At 41.2% G+C, this 20,438-nt stretch overlaps 1 long non-coding RNA gene across 3 annotated transcripts in view; it reads left to right on the top strand.

The window, feature by feature from the left end:
• Positions 1 to 10,324: 10,324 nt before the first annotated feature.
• The window catches only part of LOC102470387 (uncharacterized), a 52,730-nt gene continuing 42,616 nt past the window's right edge, over positions 10,325 to 20,438 (top strand). The window contains exons 1-2 of one of the 3 annotated variants that reach the window (XR_003547027.1): positions 10,329 to 10,547; positions 13,056 to 13,155. This is a non-coding gene — a long non-coding RNA (uncharacterized LOC102470387). Of the gene's footprint in view, positions 10,548 to 13,055; positions 13,156 to 20,438 lie in introns of all 3 variants that reach the window. The other 2 variants (XR_003547029.1, XR_003547028.1) reach the window with 2 other exon arrangements.

Raw genomic sequence — 20,438 nt, 5'->3', positions numbered from 1 at the left:
GAGAGAAAGGGAAAGTGAGAAAGCAAGCCGCTAGGTCCAGGACTCAAACCGTGGTCAGCTATGTGGGAGTCCAGTGCCCCTAACCACCATGCCACCTGTCGACCCCATTGCTAAGAGTTATTGATGAACAATGACATGGATTTATGGACAATATAAAGATCCCTTTTTCCTGGACTATAAATTTTACTAAAGATAACTTCTAGTAAGACATTCAAGATAATTATTTTGTATACATAATCTTAACTTTTTAAAATCCCCAATTAATCCTAGGAACATAGATTCGAGTAAGGTAGCAAAACCAGGTATTCTGTCTGTGGACCCTACTTACATTCTAAATATAGCGACAATGCTTATTTGGCCGCCAGGCTTCTGGCAACCCAACCTGAGCCTGCAGCTGAGAGCCCGAACCATAAACAAAAAGTCTCTGAGTGATCACAATACATGTTGGAAAAGCGGCCCTGTTTTTGTGGTAGAGACATGCCAGCCCTCACATTTAGCAGATATTCCATTCCACAACTGTTTATAAAACAGAAAGGCTGCTATCAGTAGGCACGCTGACAGCAGAGTCTACACTATTATAGAAAGATTTCCAAAAATGGACAAATAAACCTATTTTGCTCTTAACTGTTATTAAATGAAAGAGTGATTCTTGTAGAACTTCATTTGCTCCAACTACACTGAATTTTTCTTGGGCCAAGCAAAATCTCCAATTCGTAAAAGTTTAAAGTTCAGTATTAACTGAAAAACTCAAGGTCATGTTAGAAGTAGAAGGGATAATGGATTACACAAGCAGTGGCACACTCATGCATTCAGTCTTCCAACAGACATCGTACCAGGCACATATTCTGTTAGGTGCTGTTCTTGTGAAGATGATACATTAATGAACAAAATGCTTGACCTTGTAAAACATATTCTAGCAGAAAGAGGCAGACAACAAACACAGGAACTTAATAAATGATATGGTGTGTCAGAGGCTCCTGAGTTTTATGGGGAAAAAAGAGCAAGATAAAAACTAAGTTCTGGGGGCCACCAGGGGGTATGGTGGTTAAGGTGTTGGACTCCTACATGGCTGACCACGGTTCCCTTTCTCTCTCTCTTTCTCTCTTTCTGTTTATCTCTGAGAAGCACATGATCCTTGTTGCAAACTAAATGAATGAATGAATGAATGAATGAATGAATAAATAAATAAAATAAAAACTAAGGTTCTGGGACCGGCACATGGCATAATGGTTATGTTGGTGGACTCTCATGTAGTTGACCATGGTTCAAGTCCTGGAACTGGCTGCTTAAAACTCATGCAGGGTGTGTGAGCGTGCACGCCCACAATACTGAGAGGAGAATGGAGGAGAAGGTACTGCAGTATGGCCATCACCCTGGGGGGTGATTTCTTCTTTCTGTCTCTTTGGCAAGCATACTCTATCACAAAAATCTCTCTCTAAAAAACAAAGAGGTTCTGGGGTGAGAATGTGCTTTATGTGTCTGACAAACAGGGAGAAGGCCTTTTGCTGGACAGAGTGAGGAAAGGCTAGTGGTCGGGGAGGGAGGGGACTGCTGTCCCTGTGCTGTGTAGGCCATAATGAGGATGGCTGCCCCTACTCGGGGCAGGATGAGGCGGGCGGGGCAGGCTTTGAGATGACTGCTTCTACTTCCGAAGGATCACTCTTCCTGCTGTGTGGAGAATAGACAGCTCACAGGAAGTCTAGGTGGGAAAGAACACAGTCGCCAAGCAGTTGCAGGGATTCAGGTGAGAGCTTATAAAACTTCTACAGACATCGATTTTTTATAAGTTTATTAATTTCTTCCATGAGTGAGAGAGACAGAGAAAAAGAGAGATACGAGGCAGGTACTCCAGCCTGGTCCTCACGCTGTCATCCACGTCCAACTTCAGCTAGCCCTGGCATCGCGCATGTGTCGCGTATTCAGGGGGGGTCTCCAGATGCAAACCTGGAAGCTCCTCATGTGGGTCAGCCTTGCAGAGTGTTGTGTTACTGCTGCATCACTCTCGAGCCCACCATTAAGTATTTTATTAAAAATATAATTCTCAGGGCCAGTGCGTGGTGTGGTGGTTAAGGCTCTGGACACTCCCACATGGCCAACCACAGTTCGAGTCCTGGACCTGGTGGCTTGCTTCCTCACTTTCCTTTTCTTTCTCTCTGTGTCTCTCTCTGGTCTGGTCAGATTATGTATATATATATATATATATATATATATATATATACACACACATAATGAATGAATAAATAAAATTAATTATTAAAAAATATATAACTCTTTGCATTTATCCTTCTATTGAAGGTAATCACCAAAATTTAATTGTCAGAGGGCTTATGTGCCTGCTAGAGAGAGAGAAAGAGAGAGAGAAAACATCCCCCATAGAGCATGGCCATGCCACGATCCCTTTGCCTCCCATTTCTTCATTCTGCTGGGGATTTATGACATGCATGCACATGCATCTAGTGTGTCTTTTAAGCTGCCAGGTACAGGAGTCAAACCATAGTGGGCCGTGTGGGATCTGGCGCCCTTACCCAGTAGGCCATGGGCTGGCCCATGTTCTTAATTCTTAGACAAAGTTGAACAAAGAAAGTGTTTGTCCTGCCCACAGCACTCTTCCTGGGGAGCTATTATTTGTTCCCAGCCCTTACATCAGCTCAGCTATTTCGGATTTAAGTACCTTGTCGCCTCCCTCTCTCCAGCTTGCCCTTGGTTGTCAGGAGAGGACATTGGGCTTGAGGGCAGCCTCCATAGCTCACTCATCTCCCAGGAGGAGGACGGGAAAAAGGCTCCATCCAAACAGTGAGTGTGGGGGAGGGGTCTGCTGATCTTGTGCAGATTATTCTCAGGAATTTAACTGGAAAGAATGAAGGGAAAACTAGCTGATGACATAAAGAAAGGGGGCATACAGGGGCAGAACATCCTCTAACAATAACATAAACCATATTTCTGTCCTTTTTTAAAAAAATATTTATTTAGTTTAATTTATTATTATTTTTAAATTGCCTATAGGGCACGTGCACTCATGAGAGAGAGAGAGAGAGAGAGAGTGCGCCACTGGGTCCGAGACTCAAAACTGCATTTGGCCATGTGGCAGTCCAGCTCCTTAACCACCATGCTGGCTGCTGGTCCCAACCAGCCATTATTTCTAGGGATAATTCTCTTGGTGACCAATAGGTTGACTAATTGCTATTAGGATAGTGATACTCAGTGTTTTATTACATAGATTCCTTCAAAATAGACACTTTTCACACCCTATAGGCATGTTTCAAAATGTCCCATTGCACTTTTTTAGAGAAACGTGTCTAGGGAACGGGGCAGCAGGCAGACACAGCTTTTGAGTACCTGCTCTGAGCAGGAGGGATAGCGCGTTTGGCGCTGGGAGAGTTTTACTAACATGCAAGAAACCCAACTTAGGACTCGAATCTAAGTTCCATGACTTAGAGCACTTTCTTGGGGGTGGTGGTGCCGGGGGAGGTCTCTGTTTCTCTCTCTCTCTCTTTTAGTTGATACATACCAACTCCTGGAATATGACAGGCACTTCATAAATGTATTTTTGAATGAAAGGATAAACAGCGCATAAATAAAGAATAAGCACAGCAAACCAGAAGGTCAAGGATTCCAAAGTTTGAAGAGAGTTATTGATAAAGGGCTATAGAAACCCAGAAGAATGGTTGTAAGTTCTGACTGGGGCGTTGGACTATTGGTATGAAGGGGAAAGGTTTTACATTTGAATTGAACCTTCAGGAAGAGTGGTATTTTGACAAAGGGGTGCAGTATAATGGAGCTTAAAAGGAGTTTTCTTGGCAGAAGGAATTCCAAGTAGAGATATGAAAGTGCGTATCCTGTCTGGAGAACAGAAAGTAGTCTGGGGTGATTAGGAATGAGAGAACGTGGTGGAAAACAAGAGTGGTCCAAAGGAAGAGATGGGAGAAATGACTGGAAAGGTTGTTTAGAACCAGAATGTAAAATGACTTCCTATCTTGTATTTTAGACTTTATTCTATAGGCCTGAAATAAAAACAAAAATAGTCTTTTTTGAATTATGTACATGTATACTCAAAATATTTAAAGAATGTCAAATATTCTTTAATATAATGTAGACCTAATGATTTCTATATATTTTTAAAGGTTTTTGCCAGAGGGGGTGTGCACTCATTGGACAGAGACAGAGAGAGAAAGTGAGAAATCATCCCTTGGGGGGGATAGCCACATAACAGTCCCTTCTCCATTCTCCTGTGAGGATTTTGGGCATGCATACACCTGCACCTAGCATGGTTTTGAAACCACCAGGTCTGGGACTCAAACCCTGGTTGGCCATGTGGGAGTCCAGTGCCTTAACCACCACGCCACCTGCTGACCCATGGTTTCTAGGTTTTAAAAGGCAATTCTCACAGTAATGTGAGCAGAGAAAAGAGTAGGAAGAGAAACTAGATTTGAGGGAACCAGTTGATTCTTGTACCAGTTCTCATGAGAGAAAATTTTTTGAGATATTCTGGATTTTCAACAAATAACATTGATTTCAATGATCATTTTCAGTCTGCTACAACTTCTATAATGAACAGTGCTTCAAGTTCCTCTTCTTCATGACAGTGACAATATAAGAAATGATGATGGGGTTCTTATTATACATTATGTGCCACGAAGGAGGCAGAGCAAGAGAGAACAAGAGATCTCTAGTAGGAGCTAGAGATCAGGCTTACTCTTAAAAAATTAAGTTGCCAAATGTTTAGATTTTTTGGAATATGATAGATTAAGAAAATGGTTTTCTATACAGTTTCAATTGCTTTTGTCTTCTTAAGGGAGTGGAAATCATTTCATATTTGAGAGTTATTTGAATTTCTTTTCCTGGGAACGCTGTAGGCTTTGTCCATTTTTCTATGGGATTGTTGATCTTATTAGTTATATATTAAGGAAAGTAGTGGTTCATGTTATGAGTTGCAATATTTTTCTCAGTTATTTGCCTTTGTTTATCTTTTTTTAATTTTCAATTTATTATAAGGCACATGTTCTTGCTGGAGAGAAATAGAGGGAGGGGAAAAGTGAGAAGGAACTCTTCCCTCTCCCATGGCCGCACTGCAATCTCTTCTCTGGGTTTTGGGCATGCATGCACACACATCTGGAGTGTCAAGCTGTTGGGTCTGTTACTGAACTCAAATCAGTTTCGCTTGCCCAAGTGCTATAAAACCAAGCCATAGGCACATGGTGTGATGAAGGAAAGTACAGTTTTATTGCAAAGCGCAAAGCAAGGAGAGCGGGCAGCTCATGCTGAAAAGACCCGGTCTCCCCGGGATGTTCCCCACATGCGTTTTTAAGGGCAAAATTAGGGGCAGAGATCCCAGGCGCATGATCAGTTCAGTGATTGGTTCAAGAGGGCGTGATCAGCTCGTGGGCATTCTTGATTGGTGAGGTCTTAGATAATCAAATTCCTCTTCAGGTGTCTGGAACTGTTCAGCCTGGAGTCTCTGAGCTCACAACCAGCAGTTTCCAGTCTACAAAACATCTTACATATTGAAATGAAAACCTTTTCCTTTAAGTGAGAGTTTTAGAGGCCATATGGCCCTCACTCATGGTCCATGTTGGTCATTATCATAACCAAAGTCTGAAGACTTAGTCCTTACTCTGGGCCATTCCAACGCAAATGGACTTTATATTTCAGGAGCCTAGAAAATACATTAGGGGGTTCTTGCGCTGTTTCAGGTCCAGGATTCTAACCACGCAGCTGGCCATGAGGAATCTAGTTGTCTTAATCATCATGCCACTGTCTGGCCCTGTTTATAATTTTCTATTCACTATTAAAATATATTCAAATTAAGCACTGTAAGAGCAGAGATAGGTTCCTAAAACATGTGAAGGAAAATGACCAGAAAAAGAAGAATCTAAAGAGATAGGTACCTGGGTTCAACTGAAAAGTCAGCCTGCAGCACCCAGAGAAGCATATTTGGGGCAAACCAATGGAAAGGAGCCTGAGCTTCTGGGACGTATTCCCAATGAATTCATATATAATAGGTATTAAAAATAAATAAACTTGGGGGCCAACAGGTGGTGTAGCGGTTAAGGTGCTGGACTCCCACATGGCTGAATGTGGTTTGAGTCCTGGACTCGGCAGCTTGAAAATCATGGCAAAAGCATGTGTATATAAGCCCCAAATTCCAAGAGGAGACTGGAGAAGGGACTGCAGTGTGGCTATCCCCCTTGGGAGTGCTTTCTCGCTTTCCCTCTCTCTGTCTCACTTTGTCTCTCCCCAGTGAGTGTGTGTGCCCTATGGCAGAAACCTTCAAAATAAATGAAGTACATAAATTCTGCACATATATATATATAATCCAAATGTATCATTTTTTTCTTTAATGGCTTCTGAATTCAGTATTATATTTGGAGTGATATTCATCATTTCAAACTTACAAAACTGAATATGTATTTTGTATTTTAAGGAGTGATATTCATCATTTCAAACTTACAAAAATGCTTATGTATTTTGTATTTTAGTGGTTTTATGGACTCATTTAGAGTCTCTTTAGTTTGACATTTATTTTTCCCAGTGACCCTTTAGCCATTGCCACCCTTCCTTTTTCACCTTTGCTAAGGACAGGTTAATAATAATCAGCTTTTCAATAGATGTTTCATAGTTTGTGTCTTCAAATGGAATAATGCACGTAAAACCTGATGGAATTGGTAAACTTCAATCTTTTAATTCTTAATCTGTAATCTAATCTTTTTGTCTGAACATGGTTTATCTAGAACAGAGTCCAGTTTCTCTACAAATCTCATTTACTTGTTCCATCGTGGCTGGCCTCGGGCTGTGTTCCTTTGATGCCACACTTATCTTCCGGGATCTACAGCTGCCCAGCCAGAGTCCTCTCACTCCATGGTGGCTCTCTGTCCTTGACAGATGACTCCAAGCACATGGTCCCTTGTTGCTGCTGCAGGCAGAGGAGTCCTTAATTGCATACATCTTGCCCCTGGACATGTGTCATTAAAGAATAAGAAAATTTGTCGAGTGAATTTCTGATAAATTAGAGATACTTCTTTTTTAAGATTTTTGTCATAGGGCGTATGTGCTCACCAGAGAGAGGGAAAGTGAGAAATGAATCCTGCCCCCTCAGAGGGAAGGTCATACCACAATCCCTTGTGGAGCATGTGCCAGGTGTGATTTTCAAGCTGCTGGATCCAGGACTCAAACCACAGTGTCAGCCATGTGAGAGTCCAACACTTTAACCACCAGGCCCTCTCCTGGCCCTGGTAAAATTTTTTTTTTTTTTTTTTTTTTTTTTAGGAGAAAAGTTCTTTTGGCAAAGAACAGGAATCAGAGAAAAACCTCCTATGGCTCTTTTAACTAGAGTGTGCTTGATATTTTTAAATTTCTTTCTCATGATCTACCTTCCCTCCTCTTTCCTCTGCTTTGGTTTTCAGGGAGGCTGTCTTTCATGGGCCATACCACAGTCTTCTTCCCCTTCTGGTCTCTGGTTGGATTTGGCCAATGGGAGATACCTTTGGAGATCTGCTAATGAGGCACGAATGGGTTCTGGGTGTTTATTTTCCTGACTTCCTTTTTGCTGGGTTGCCATTGATTGGTTTTGTTCTCCTGCTAAAGGTCATTGCTTCTGTGGAGCAGACCTCTGTTACCAGTGTGGCCTGTCTGAGTCAGCAGCCTTCGCTGAGCCTGTAGGCCGCGGCGCAGCAATGGCTCCTAGTTGTTCTTGATCCTGGGAAGCTGCATCAGCCTTTGTTGATTTCTCTGAACACTGCCTACGCCTTTGTAAATAGAGGCTTTATGAAACTCTCCTCAGTTGTGTCATCCGTTTCCCGCTAGCCCTGCCAGTGGACACACAATTTTCTCTGCGGGAATTGCTCAATGGGAAAGGATAAAACTTTCGTACTGAAAATCCTTGAAGTTGTTTAAGTATCAGAGACTAGTTTCTCTTAATCAAAGTAAAGGAAAAGGGCTCTCTCCAGTTAACCTGTCAGGGAGGCCCATGAACATCCATGCACAGGTAGGCAGCCCATGTGCCTATCTACTGTAAGCAGAACTGGCAGAATCAGTTTAAGGAGACAGTGTTTTATATTAAACATCAAATGGCTATGGTGTACTTATTTCAGGACCCACAACAACTAGGCAGAAGGACAGTTTCCTTGTAAACTGTAGTAATTGGATCTGACTGAATAAGAATCTTCTAGTTGTGAGACACAGAATACACATTCAGGGGGAACAATGACTGGTTAGAGTTAGGGAAAGCGTGCAGTGGTATTCGGAGCACAGCTTCTGGAGTCAGACTTTCTGGGTCCAAATCCTGTCTTTACTATTTACTAGTTACAAGGATTGGGGTATGTTATTTACTATCTCTGTGCCTCAGTATCCTCATCTTTTTTTGGGAGGCAGGGTGAGGCAAATAGTTTTTAATGTCTTGGTTTTTTGTTTGTTTGTTTTTTTGTTTTTGCAAACACACTGGAGAATCATGCGGTGCTGCCAGCATTAGATGCAGTCCTGGGCCACAAGTCTGCACACCCACCCCTTTGCCACTGGTCCCGTGATGGCAGAACCTTTCACTTCACCTTTATTGTTTTCTATGACCTCTGCAGTATCTTCAAAATAAAGAAACATGCCATCTTTTCTCTGGTGTAACTTTCGCTGTTGAGTTGCCACTGCTGGATGCACTTTCTTCCTGGGCTCTTGTTTGCCTTTTTTGACTGTAGACATCACCATGTCACCCATGCCAGGAGCAGGAAGTCTGTTCAACCGTCCCTTGATCCCCTTCATGGAGATGATAACAGAAAAGAGTATCCCCATCTTAAAATAAGAAAAACAATGGGGCCAATAGGTGACGTGGTGGTTAAAGATGCTGAACTCCCACATGATCAACCTGGTTCAAGTCCTAGACCTGGAGCTTGCTTTCTCACTTTCTCTCTCTTTCTCTCCCTCTCTGTCTTTCTCTAGTGAGTACACAAGTCTTATAGCAAATTAAAATAAAATAAATAAAATAAATAATCTTTTAAAAACTATTTTATTTAACTTTATTTTATTTATTTTTAATTTGACCAGAGAAAAACAGAGCGAAAGAGTAAGAGAGAGAGAGAGAGAGATTGATTAATTGAAAGCGAGAAAGCAAGCCACCAGGCCTGGGACTGGAACCACGGTCGACCATGTGGGAATCTAGCATGATGATTACATCATGCCACCTGCCAGCCCGTAAAATAAATAATTCTTTAAAAAAATAAGAAAAATAAGAGTACCTCACTCATAGTATTATTATAGAATAAATGACTTAATTCATGCAAGGCACTTAAAATAGGGCCTAGAGGTACGTGTTTAATAACTTTATTTGTTGATATTATCTTGAAAGTAAGCATGATGTTTCTGAGACAGGGACTTAATATTTTTATAACAGTGACTTTGTTATATTTCCCCTAGATTCTTTCCTCTTTTTGGATGATGAATTGAGAAGCAAATGGACAAGCCCGCATCTGTAGGAGAGGGACCCACAAAATACAATCTGGAGGTAATACGGGAAGAGCTGCATCCTCATCTTTTGAGAAGGGAAGAATACTTTGTTCTCTAGTGTAAACAAATTCCCCCGGGGAAAAGAAGAGAAAGGATCCTGGATTTTTACCCTTTAGAATGTGATTGAGAACCACCAGGGGTATAATGGTTATGTCACTGGACTCCCATGTAGTCACACGCAGTTCGAGTCCCACACCCAGCAGCTTAAAACTCACACCTGGCACACGTGCGTGTGTGCCCAAAATCCTGAGAAGAGATTGAAGGAGAAGGGATTCCAGCGTGGCCATCCCCTCAAAGGGGTGGAGGGGTAATGGGGGGTGGGGATCTCTCACTTTCTGTCTCTCTGTCTCTCTTTGTGTCTCCTGCGAGCGCTCACACCCTATAGCAACAATTTCTCTCAAAAGAGAAAGGAAAAAGAAGTCATTGTCTCTGGGGAAGTTAAGACAAGTGTCTCTAGGTTTAAAACTGGAATGTTTCTGTGGCTTTAGGATTCATCTTCTCCCAGAAGTGTAAACACATCCTCTGGGGAGGTAGATCTTTTACTCTCTATTCAATAATCTTTTTTTTTTTTTTTGGAGAAGTTTTTCTATAGGGCACATGCCTTTGACAGAAAGACAAAAGAAACAGAGAGATAGAAAGCGAGAAATCACCCCTCCCCACCCCTAGGGGGGAAGGCTATGGCACAATCCTTTCTCCTCCATTCTCCTCTCAGGATCTTGGGCATGCATGCACACATGCCTGGCATGAGTTTAAGCCACCGGGTCCAGGACTTGAACCACGGCCGACTACACGGGAGTTCAGTGACGTATTATTATAGAATAAATGACTTAATTCATGCAAGGCACTTAAAATAGGGCCTAGAGGTACGTGTTTAATAACTTTATTTGTTGATATTATCTTGAAAGTAAGCATGATGTTTCTGAGACAGGGACTTAATATTTTTATAACAGTGACTTTGTTATATTTCCCCTAGATTCTTTCCTCTTTTTGGATGATGAATTGAGAAGCAAATGGACAAGCCCGCATCTGTAGGAGAGGGACCCACAAAATACAATCTGGAGGTAATACGGGAAGAGCTGCATCCTCATCTTTTGAGAAGGGAAGAATACTTTGTTCTCTAGTGTAAACAAATTCCCCCGGGGAAAAGAAGAGAAAGGATCCTGGATTTTTACCCTTTAGAATGTGATTGAGAACCACCAGGGGTATAATGGTTATGTCACTGGACTCCCATGTAGTCACACGCAGTTCGAGTCCCACACCCAGCAGCTTAAAACTCACACCTGGCACACGTGCGTGTGTGCCCAAAATCCTGAGAAGAGATTGAAGGAGAAGGGATTCCAGCGTGGCCATCCCCTCAAAGGGGTGGAGGGGTAATGGGGGGTGGGGATCTCTCACTTTCTGTCTCTCTGTCTCTCTTTGTGTCTCCTGCGAGCGCTCACACCCTATAGCAACAATTTCTCTCAAAAGAGAAAGGAAAAAGAAGTCATTGTCTCTGGGGAAGTTAAGACAAGTGTCTCTAGGTTTAAAACTGGAATGTTTCTGTGGCTTTAGGATTCATCTTCTCCCAGAAGTGTAAACACATCCTCTGGGGAGGTAGATCTTTTACTCTCTATTCAATAATCTTTTTTTTTTTTTTTGGAGAAGTTTTTCTATAGGGCACATGCCTTTGACAGAAAGACAAAAGAAACAGAGAGATAGAAAGCGAGAAATCACCCCTCCCCACCCCTAGGGGGGAAGGCTATGGCACAATCCTTTCTCCTCCATTCTCCTCTCAGGATCTTGGGCATGCATGCACACATGCCTGGCATGAGTTTAAGCCACCGGGTCCAGGACTTGAACCACGGCCGACTACACGGGAGTTCAGTGACGTAGCCATTTCGCTAACTGCTGGTCCCTCTATTCAATATTCTTTTGACTTTCAAGGCTGTAGGAGACCTTAGTCTTAGTAAAAATTGCCCAGAAATTACTAACTGTGCAGAAATATTAAAAATGTATTTCCTAATACCTGACATATAGCAGGTTTATATAAATGTTAGCTAACGGACTTGTGAATGACCAGAAGCTATGGCAATTGCAGGCTAACTTTCCGATTAGCATTCCTGAAAGCTGTTTCTTAATGAAATTCATAACTTCTGAAAGCTTGCTACAGACTCTAAGGTAATTTGCAGTAATAACACACAGAAATATAAGATGTCACATGTATTAAGTAAAAGCTAATCACTTTATATAAGTGATTTAATTTGTACCTCATGGCCATATCATAAGAATGATACTTACTATCTACATTATACAGAATAGAAAATCAAGCTCAGGAGTGTTAAAAAACTTGCCCAAGTTTATTCATCCAGTAAGTGCTAAATCTAGGATTTCAGTTTATGTTTGTGTGATGTTAAAACCTCATTCTATTACTGATTCAGTTGGAAGCGAGTCCATTACTTCAAAGGGAAGCTCACAGGAGTCCCCCACCCTCTGCTGGTCAAGGCTGGCATCTGGGAATCAGGGCACTATGGACAATCTGCTTTCCTTCCTGCAGGGCCTGACCAACACTCTGCTCTTGGTTTTGTATCCTGAGCCCAACCAGATAGTTTGAGCTTAGCTCAAGAAAAAGATATTTGGAGTCAGAAAATTTAACTATATTTTCTAGTTCTACCACTTAATAATTGTCCAACCTGAGGCAAGGTGGTTATTGTCTCTGAACTTTTAATTATTTATCTGTAAAATGGGGATTAAAAATGCCTGTGTTGCTCTACTCACAGGGTTATTTGTGAGGATAAAATGAGATAATGTTTGTGAAACCCCACTGTGGACTTCAAAGCTTTCTAGATTAAGGTATTATTTATTCACTGGCAGACAGAGACTGAGTTAGTTGAAGACTATTAAAAAGTGGTCACTCAGGTTGTTTTTAAAACTATCCCTAATTGTGACCCATACCTAGTAAACAATGTTAGCTACCTATTTGATAGGTATTCCCACTGTTTTCTTTAACCTAATAATACATTTGTCTGGATAGCAAGTACCTAAACCCAGGCAATATGCCATAATTTGTTCAAGATAAGATGGCTCTCCTGCTCTTGTTTTGTTTTGTCACGGAAGGCTTTTTGCATTTCATTTGGAGTCTTGACAGGGAATAAACTTTCACTTAGTTGGTTAACTAAAAAGATTTTAATGATGAAGATATGGGAAGGGGTTTAAGGTATTGATAAAGCACCCAGAGACCAGCGACAGTGAGAGGCTATTACCACCCCAAGTCCTAAAAGGGCAAATGTCGTTACCAGAACCCAGAGAAAGCTGGGGCAGTAGGGAAATGGCCACTGCCAGAACTGTAGACGTGAGGCAGTGGGGAGGAACAGGTGAAAATTCCTTGCCCTCTCTCAACTCATCCTCTAATCTTTACTCGTATTGCTCATTTGCCAAACCTGACCAGAAGCTGGAAGGCGAAAGAACTCTGCCACGTGACTATCCCAGTCAATAAGATGCTGATAGAAGTTTGTCACAACGTATTATAAAAAGAGTGAGGTATAGATGAGAGTTTCCCTTGTATTCTGCCTTTTCTGCCTTCCATGAGTCAGGACACGATGGCCAGAGAGCAGCAGCCATGTGGCGATCACAAGACGGCAGGCATCAAGGAGAAGGACAATGCAGTAAGGATAATGGAACAGAATGACTGAGGTGCTTGTCATGCTGGGTAAAGTCTCTTTACAATCCAGGTGATGCATCGCGATTGAATGTATAAATAAAATTAACAGTAAGAATAATAAAAAAGAATGACAGGAGTCGAGGTCCCTGTGCCCTTGTGGAGTAGCTGAGTCGGCTCCAGCAATCACTGCCTTCAGAATTCTTGTTTCATGAGCTGTGGTCTTAATATTTTCAGTTGGTCTAATTTCTGTTCGATTGATGTAACATATTCCTTAAATAGAGAGTGTTCACAGCTGGTCTGGAGAGATACAATAAAATCAGTTTTATGAACAAATAGGTCAAATTAGTGAGAGTAAGGATTCTCTTGACCAAGGAAGTGAAAATGTCATCTGGGTTCATACAGTCCCCAAATTTAAAGGGAAGCCTTGCGTTCAAATATCATATCTTTGCTGCTTTTGTCACACTTTCCAAAGGGTAGGTTCTTAGTAACTATTCGTTAGAGTTCTTTTATCTGTTACTTGTTTCAGGAGTGAGAGAGATAGAGGAGAAATAAGAAGCAGAGATACATCTCCTCTGATAGAGTCTCGACTCCACAGTCCACCCCAGCTTCAGCCAACCAGGATCATGGACGTGTGTGTGTGGCCGGCATACTCAGAGAGGTCTCAGGTTGTGAACCAGCAACCTCCCCATGTGGGGCTGCTTCTCAGAGTGCTGCCTTTTACTGCTGTGCCACTGTCTGACCCTGTATTTGCTGATGTAAATCAACATCCAGAACTACTAGAGTTAAACATTGACCTTTGTGGAGGTCAAGAAGTTGCTATAATTTTCTTAATAAGAAAATTTCTCGGTTATAGCTTCTCAGACACAATTTCATCTAAGAACTGAAACATCAGAGACTGATTTCTCTGTGAGCCATGAATATTTGAAGACATTCTCTTGAATGGGAGTGAGTGAATGGGAGCAGCAATTTGTATCAATGTCTGGGTCCTGAGATTGCGTATCTCAAAGTCGTGTAGACCGTGCTGGAACACGTCCTGCTTATTTAAAAGAATTATGCCTCTATTCATTCATTTACCCAGCCCTGTCGACAAATACCTCATAGCCCAGCCGCAAAACTAAAAGCAGATTTACTTAATTAGGGGGAGGACACAAAGTGGAACAGAAGATGCATTTTATTGAGGAAGAAAGTGGGTGGGAGGATCTGCTTTATTGTACAAACATCTTATTTTTATATATGAGGTGTTATTAATAGTAGTGTTTGGTTACAACAACAACAACAAAACACCTAGGGCAACTGAAATGTTGCCTTCGGCATGAGGAAACTCACAAAAATAACTGTTTTGTGTTTTAATGACTGATTTACTTTCATTAAGAAAACAGCATAATCTAAGTGCTGCTATATTGCTTTGATTAATATTGAATAAAAATTATTATACTAATATTTATTGTGCTATTGTTTTGAGTATTGATATATATAGATATAACTATCTGTTAGTAGCTTTTTCAAAGTCAATACCTTGAAGAAAAATGGTTCTCCAGTGTTGGCTATGATTGTATTAGAGACTGATCGGGTTGAATTTCATCTACCTATTGTACCTTACAGTGATTTTGCATGTGAGCAGAGTTTTGAGGGAGTCAAAGTATTTTAAAGAATTTTTTTAAATTTAACTTTATTTGTTTATTTATTTTAATTTGACCAGAGAGGGAGAGAGTGAGATAGAGAGAGAGAAAGTGAGAAAGCAAGCTGCCAGGTCTGGAACTTGAACCACAGTCGGCCATGTGGGAGTCCAGAGCCCTTAACCACCATGGCACTTGCTGGTCTCAGAGTCAAAGTATTTTTAACATTTGGATCATTTGATTATGATAATAGTTCTGTGTAATCTGGTCACAAGAAGACAGTGTCCCTTTTCATAATCTCATTTTAACCACACTACCCACAAGGAGAAAAACACATTTATAATAATTAAGTAACTAAAAAAACCTTCTTAATTGCTAAGACAAGGATTAGAGAGTATAAAATTGAAGAGGATTGATTTGACTGGCAAACTACTATGAACTGTTTTCATGCTCTGTGTGTTTGGTTTCCAAACATTTCAAATTAGTAAGTGAAAAATGGAATCGGTGCTGAAACATTTTAAATTGTGAAAGCAGATCAGGAATAGCCTGTCCTTCCCAACCCCATAATCTGCCTCTGCTTATATTTTTAGTTTCTCAGCACCTGGGGTGAAGAAAAGTACAAGTTTGAAGCAGAACAATGGTCATGGTACTTATTATCTGGAGGAAGATGGGAAGAGGGGGTGAGAGAAGTAACTGGAAAAAAGAAAAGCTTTGTAAATTCCAAATGGTGTCAGCCATTAGGTACTTCTGCAATAACTGGGAATCCCCATCTGAATCCAAAAGGACCGTTAGCTCAGTGTCCCAAATTATTAAGGCTAGAAACAAAAGAAATGTTGATTTCATGAGCTTTATTATACTATAGTCATGAAATGTCAACATAATGGTTGGTTCTTTTTTTTTTTTTTGGAGAGATTTTCACTGTAGGGCACATGCGCTCGCCAGACAGACAGAGAGAGACATAGAGACAGAAAGCGAGAAATCACCCCCCAGGGGGGATGGTCACGCCGCAATCCCTTCTCCTCCATTCTCCTCTCGGGATCTTGGGCACGCACACACACGCGCCCGGCGTGAGTTTCAAGCCACCGGGTCCGGGACACGAACCGCGGTCGACTACGTGGGAGTCCAGCGACATAGCCATTACGCTAACTGCTGGTTCCCATAATGGTTGGTTCTTGACTTACACTAAATGAAGGAGGATTTAAAAGCAATACCTTTATGCAGTCTACCTGTTACCGGGGATACACTGCCAGCACACGCATAAAAGTCAAGTCTTTGTCTGCATGTATGTGTGAAGGAAGTGGAGGGCAGGACGAGGTTGTGAGTAGTTCTAATAGCGACTTTACAGCACCTCTTCATAACTACGTTTATGGAATTAAAAACTTCTGCTTGGATCATCTTAAAATTTAGTTTGTTAGAATCTCAGAATTCTGAAGGGAAAACATAATCTCTATGGATCATAGAAATCGGATGCTAGGGAGTTAACATGTTTTATGAAATAGTGTTAAACAGTCATATTTTGAGGAAAGGTGTCATGATCAACAATCCTATTCTTTCTGTCCAAGTATTTTCTTATCAGATCAGCTTGCTGAGAATTGTGGTCTTTCTCCTTCCATGAAACAAAAAAATTAAGATGTTTGAAAATTCAGTTTTGAAGGTGCCAGCAGATGGTGTAGCAGTGACGTTGCTGGACTCCCATATGATCGACCACGGTTTGAGTGCCGGACCCAGTGGCTTAAAAATCATGCCAGGCACATGTGTATGTGTGTCCAAGATCCCGGGAGAAGAATGAGAAGGGATAGTGGGTTGGCCATCCCCTCTGGAGGGCGATTTCTTTACCTCTCACTGACTCTGTCTGTCTCTCTCTGGTGCACATGCCCTAAGGCAAAAAACTCTTAATAAATATTCAATTTTGAATTGTGAGTAATTGTAGATCCACATGCTGTTGTTAAAAATAATACAGAGAGATCTTTTGTACCCCTTACCTGGGTAACATCCCCTCCAATGGTAACATCTTGCAGCACAACAGCGCAGATCCCATGATCCTTTGTATTTAAGGGAGCCGGATCACATATGGTCAACCATGTTTGAATTCTGGCCCCAGTGCCTTGGGAAACTCACCAGACATGAGTGCATGCCCCAGATCCCAGCAGGATACAGAAATGGAGATGAGATTGCAGTATGATCACATCCCACTGGGGAGGACTTTCTCCTCCCACTCTCCATCTCTTTCTGTCTCTCTGGAAAACACCTGAGCCCTCCAGCCCAAAACAAAACAAAACCCAAAACAACAACAAGACACCAAACAAACAAAACTGTAGCACGATATCCTTACTGATGCTGACATTGAGTGTCCAGGTACAGAACATTTTTGCACCCCTGCCCCGTTGCCCATATCCACTTCCCTTCTACACATTCCTCTGACAACTCCGATTATCTGTTCTTTGTTTCTATGGTTTTGTCATTTCAATAATGTTATATGAGTGGAATAAAATTTGGGGATTGATTTTTTTTTTCCTACTAAAAATACTATTATCTGGAAATGTATCTAAGTTTCAGTATGTGGCAAGTGCTTTTAAATAAATGAGTAGTACTTCATGGTAACCATGTACCAAGTTTGTTTGATCATTCAGCAATCGGAGGAGCTTGCTCTCTCTCGCTTTCTCTCTCCCTCTCTCTCTAGCAAGCACATGTGCCCTCTGGTAATAATAATGAAATAAGTCAGCTTAAGTCAGATAACAGACCACAGTCCTGTGGTCTGTAGCCCCCAGGGACAGCATCACAGAGTAATTTATGAAAGGATGTTCCAGAGCCAGGAGACAGTCACCTAACTGGCACTAGCTGTCCCTTGGTAATTATTTTCATGTTGTTTCCTATATGTTGTACATTTTAGGAGGTTTTCTGTGAGTTCAATTTTTCTTTAAATACACACACACACACAGGCATGCATGCACACGTACTTTTAAAGTGTATAAAATATATGCATTTTTTTCTCTATGAATATTTACTTCATAGATTATGGGTATGAAATACATAAACCATTCTACCAGAAGATTCTTTTTACTTTGAATCATGTTTGGCTAATATGAGAATTTAATATGTATTTTTAAAAAGAATTATTTGGGAACCAACAATTAGCGCAATGGCTATGTCACTGGACTTCCACGTAGTCGACCGCGGTTCGTGTCCCAGACCCGGTGGCTTAAAACTCACGCCGGGGGCGTGTGCGTGCGTGCCCAAGATCCTGAGAGGAGAATGGAGGAGAAGGGATTGCGGCGTGACCATCCACTCTAGGGGGTGATTTCTCGCTTTCTGTCTCTCTGTCTCTCTCTGTCTGTCTGACGAGCGCACGCGCCCTAGAGTGAAAACCTCTCAAAAAAAAAAGAAAAGAATTATTTTATTTAACTTAATTTATTTATTTATTTTTGATTGGACCAGAGAGGGACAGAGTGAAAGAATGAGCAAGAGCGAGAGAAGAAGTGAGAAAGCAAGCCCACTAGGTCCGTAACTTGAACCGCTGTCAAGCAAGTGGGAGGCCAGCATCCTTAACCACCACGCTGCCTGTTACCCCCTAAAATGTTATTTATTAGTGGCAGTTCTAGGGGAGTACAGAGATGTAAAGCAGAACCGAGAATTTGAGAGGATGGTACAGAGGATAGTAAAGATATGTACTCATTACTTCTCAGCTCGGCCCTCCATATCTTATGAGTTTCCCTGGGCCATTGGCTGCTCACCTCTGTTGTAGGGAATGCTAAATTCTTTCAATGTAAATGTGTATTTCAGTGTTGGCAGAAGATTTTCTGTCTTAGGAGCATTTGAGACAGTAGCAGTGAATCATGCTGACTTTTAGTAATTTTTTTCAGAGATGAGGCATGGAGCCAACCCTTCGCTAAGTACTTATTTATTTATTTTTAAATTGCATGTCCTTTGGAAATGGAAGGGGAAGATGAAGTTTGAGATAGATATGAAAGGAACTTGGTTTATGAGCTTCTTTCTCTTCTCAAGGGTCAGGAAAATAGGGAATGAGGACAATTTGCTTCTCTTTGGGTGTTTTATTTCATCTGTTAGATCAAACAAAAGGTGATCCCATTGCATACATTCCTTATATGTTCCGTGAGATTAGATAAGAGAACAATACAAGACAAAGCGAATCTAAAAAAGGGAGAGAGAGTTCACATACCACTTATCCAACATGAACGGGAGTAAGGAATGTAGAAGTGCAAAGTAAAATCCATCAATTCAGAACTTGAGAATGTAGCAGGGTATGCGTTAGGAAGACTCTTTTTCTAAGTACTGAGAGTTACTCTGCCTATTTCAAGAAATAATGGGGTATTTTATTTTATCTTTGATTTTAATTTTTTTCTAATTTCCTTTTTTTCTCTTTTTTTCTTATTTCCTTTTTTATAAAATAATTTTACTGAAGTTCACTGATATTGAGAGAATTGCACATATTTAGTATGTATAGTTTTATGGGACTGGGTGTGTGCAAATACTTGTGATACTATGATCATACTCAGGATAATAGAAATACTCAATACTTCCCAAAGTTTCTTTGTTTTCCTTTTTTTAAAAAGTTTATTTATTTATGTGTCTCATGAGAGAGAGGGTTACAGAGCGACCCAGAGAAGTACCCATGATAGGATCTCACTATGCCTCAATCATCCGCCTTCAGCTCCCATCCAGTCAGGATCCCAGGCACATGGGCCTCTGGCATGTTCAGGTCAACCTGGAACCCCGACCCAGGCCTCCCACGTAGCTCCAACAGTGTGCCGCAGTGCCCTAATGCCTGTGTTACTGTAGCTGCCCCCTTTGTAAAAAACAACTTGAGGCCTAGTCTCTTAAATTTGAAGTGCACAGCATTAGAAACATGATGCTGTAGAGCAGGTCTCTAGAACTTATTCATCTAACATAACTGGAACTTTCTACCCTTTGAACAACAACTCCTCCTCATAATTGGGAGATATGTTAAAGATATGTGTGACAACAAAAAGATTAAAAAAAATACAACTCACAGGGTTTCCTGAGAGAATATAATACCTGACATTTCTTGAGCACTACATTTTATACCCATCTATGTCATTCCACTATTCTGAAACAAAAGAAAGTGAAATCGAGACAGTATTACTGACCTCATGGCTTGAGGCTGAGGTGTTTTGACTTGACCACAGTCATGAAGCAGTTCATGGTAGAAGCAGTGCAATATTTGTGATTCCAATGCCCACTCTTCTCTACTCCCTGCAAATATTAATTGCAAGATTTTAAGAACAGCCACCAATACTAGTGAATCCTCTTGCCTCTAATCGTCAAGATACTTGTGGTCATTTAGTTAAATATAAATGAATTTCATACATATATGCCTGTGAAAATGAATAAATATGTAGAGTTTATCTTTTTAAAGAAAGAAACGTATTTTTTTTAAAGAGAGGTTTCTACTATAGGGCACGTGCACTTGCCAGAGAGAAAGAGAGACAGAGAGAAAGTGAGAAATCACCCTTTGGGGGAATGGCCTTCCCTTCTCCTCCATTCTCCTCTCGGGATTTTGGGAACACATGCATACACGTCCAGCATGAGTTTTAAGCCACTGGATCCGGGACTTGAACCTTGGTCAAAATATGTGGGAGTCCAGCGATGTAATCATTACACCATCTACTGGTCCCCATATATATATATATGTGTGTGTGTGTGTGTGTGTGTGTGTGTGT

The sequence above is a fragment of the Tupaia chinensis genome, unplaced genomic scaffold (genome assembly GCF_000334495.1).
Source record: "Tupaia chinensis unplaced genomic scaffold, TupChi_1.0 Scaffold142543_1, whole genome shotgun sequence".
NCBI lineage: Eukaryota > Metazoa > Chordata > Mammalia > Scandentia > Tupaiidae > Tupaia > Tupaia belangeri.
This window is presented reverse-complemented; position numbering and strand designations above follow the sequence as displayed.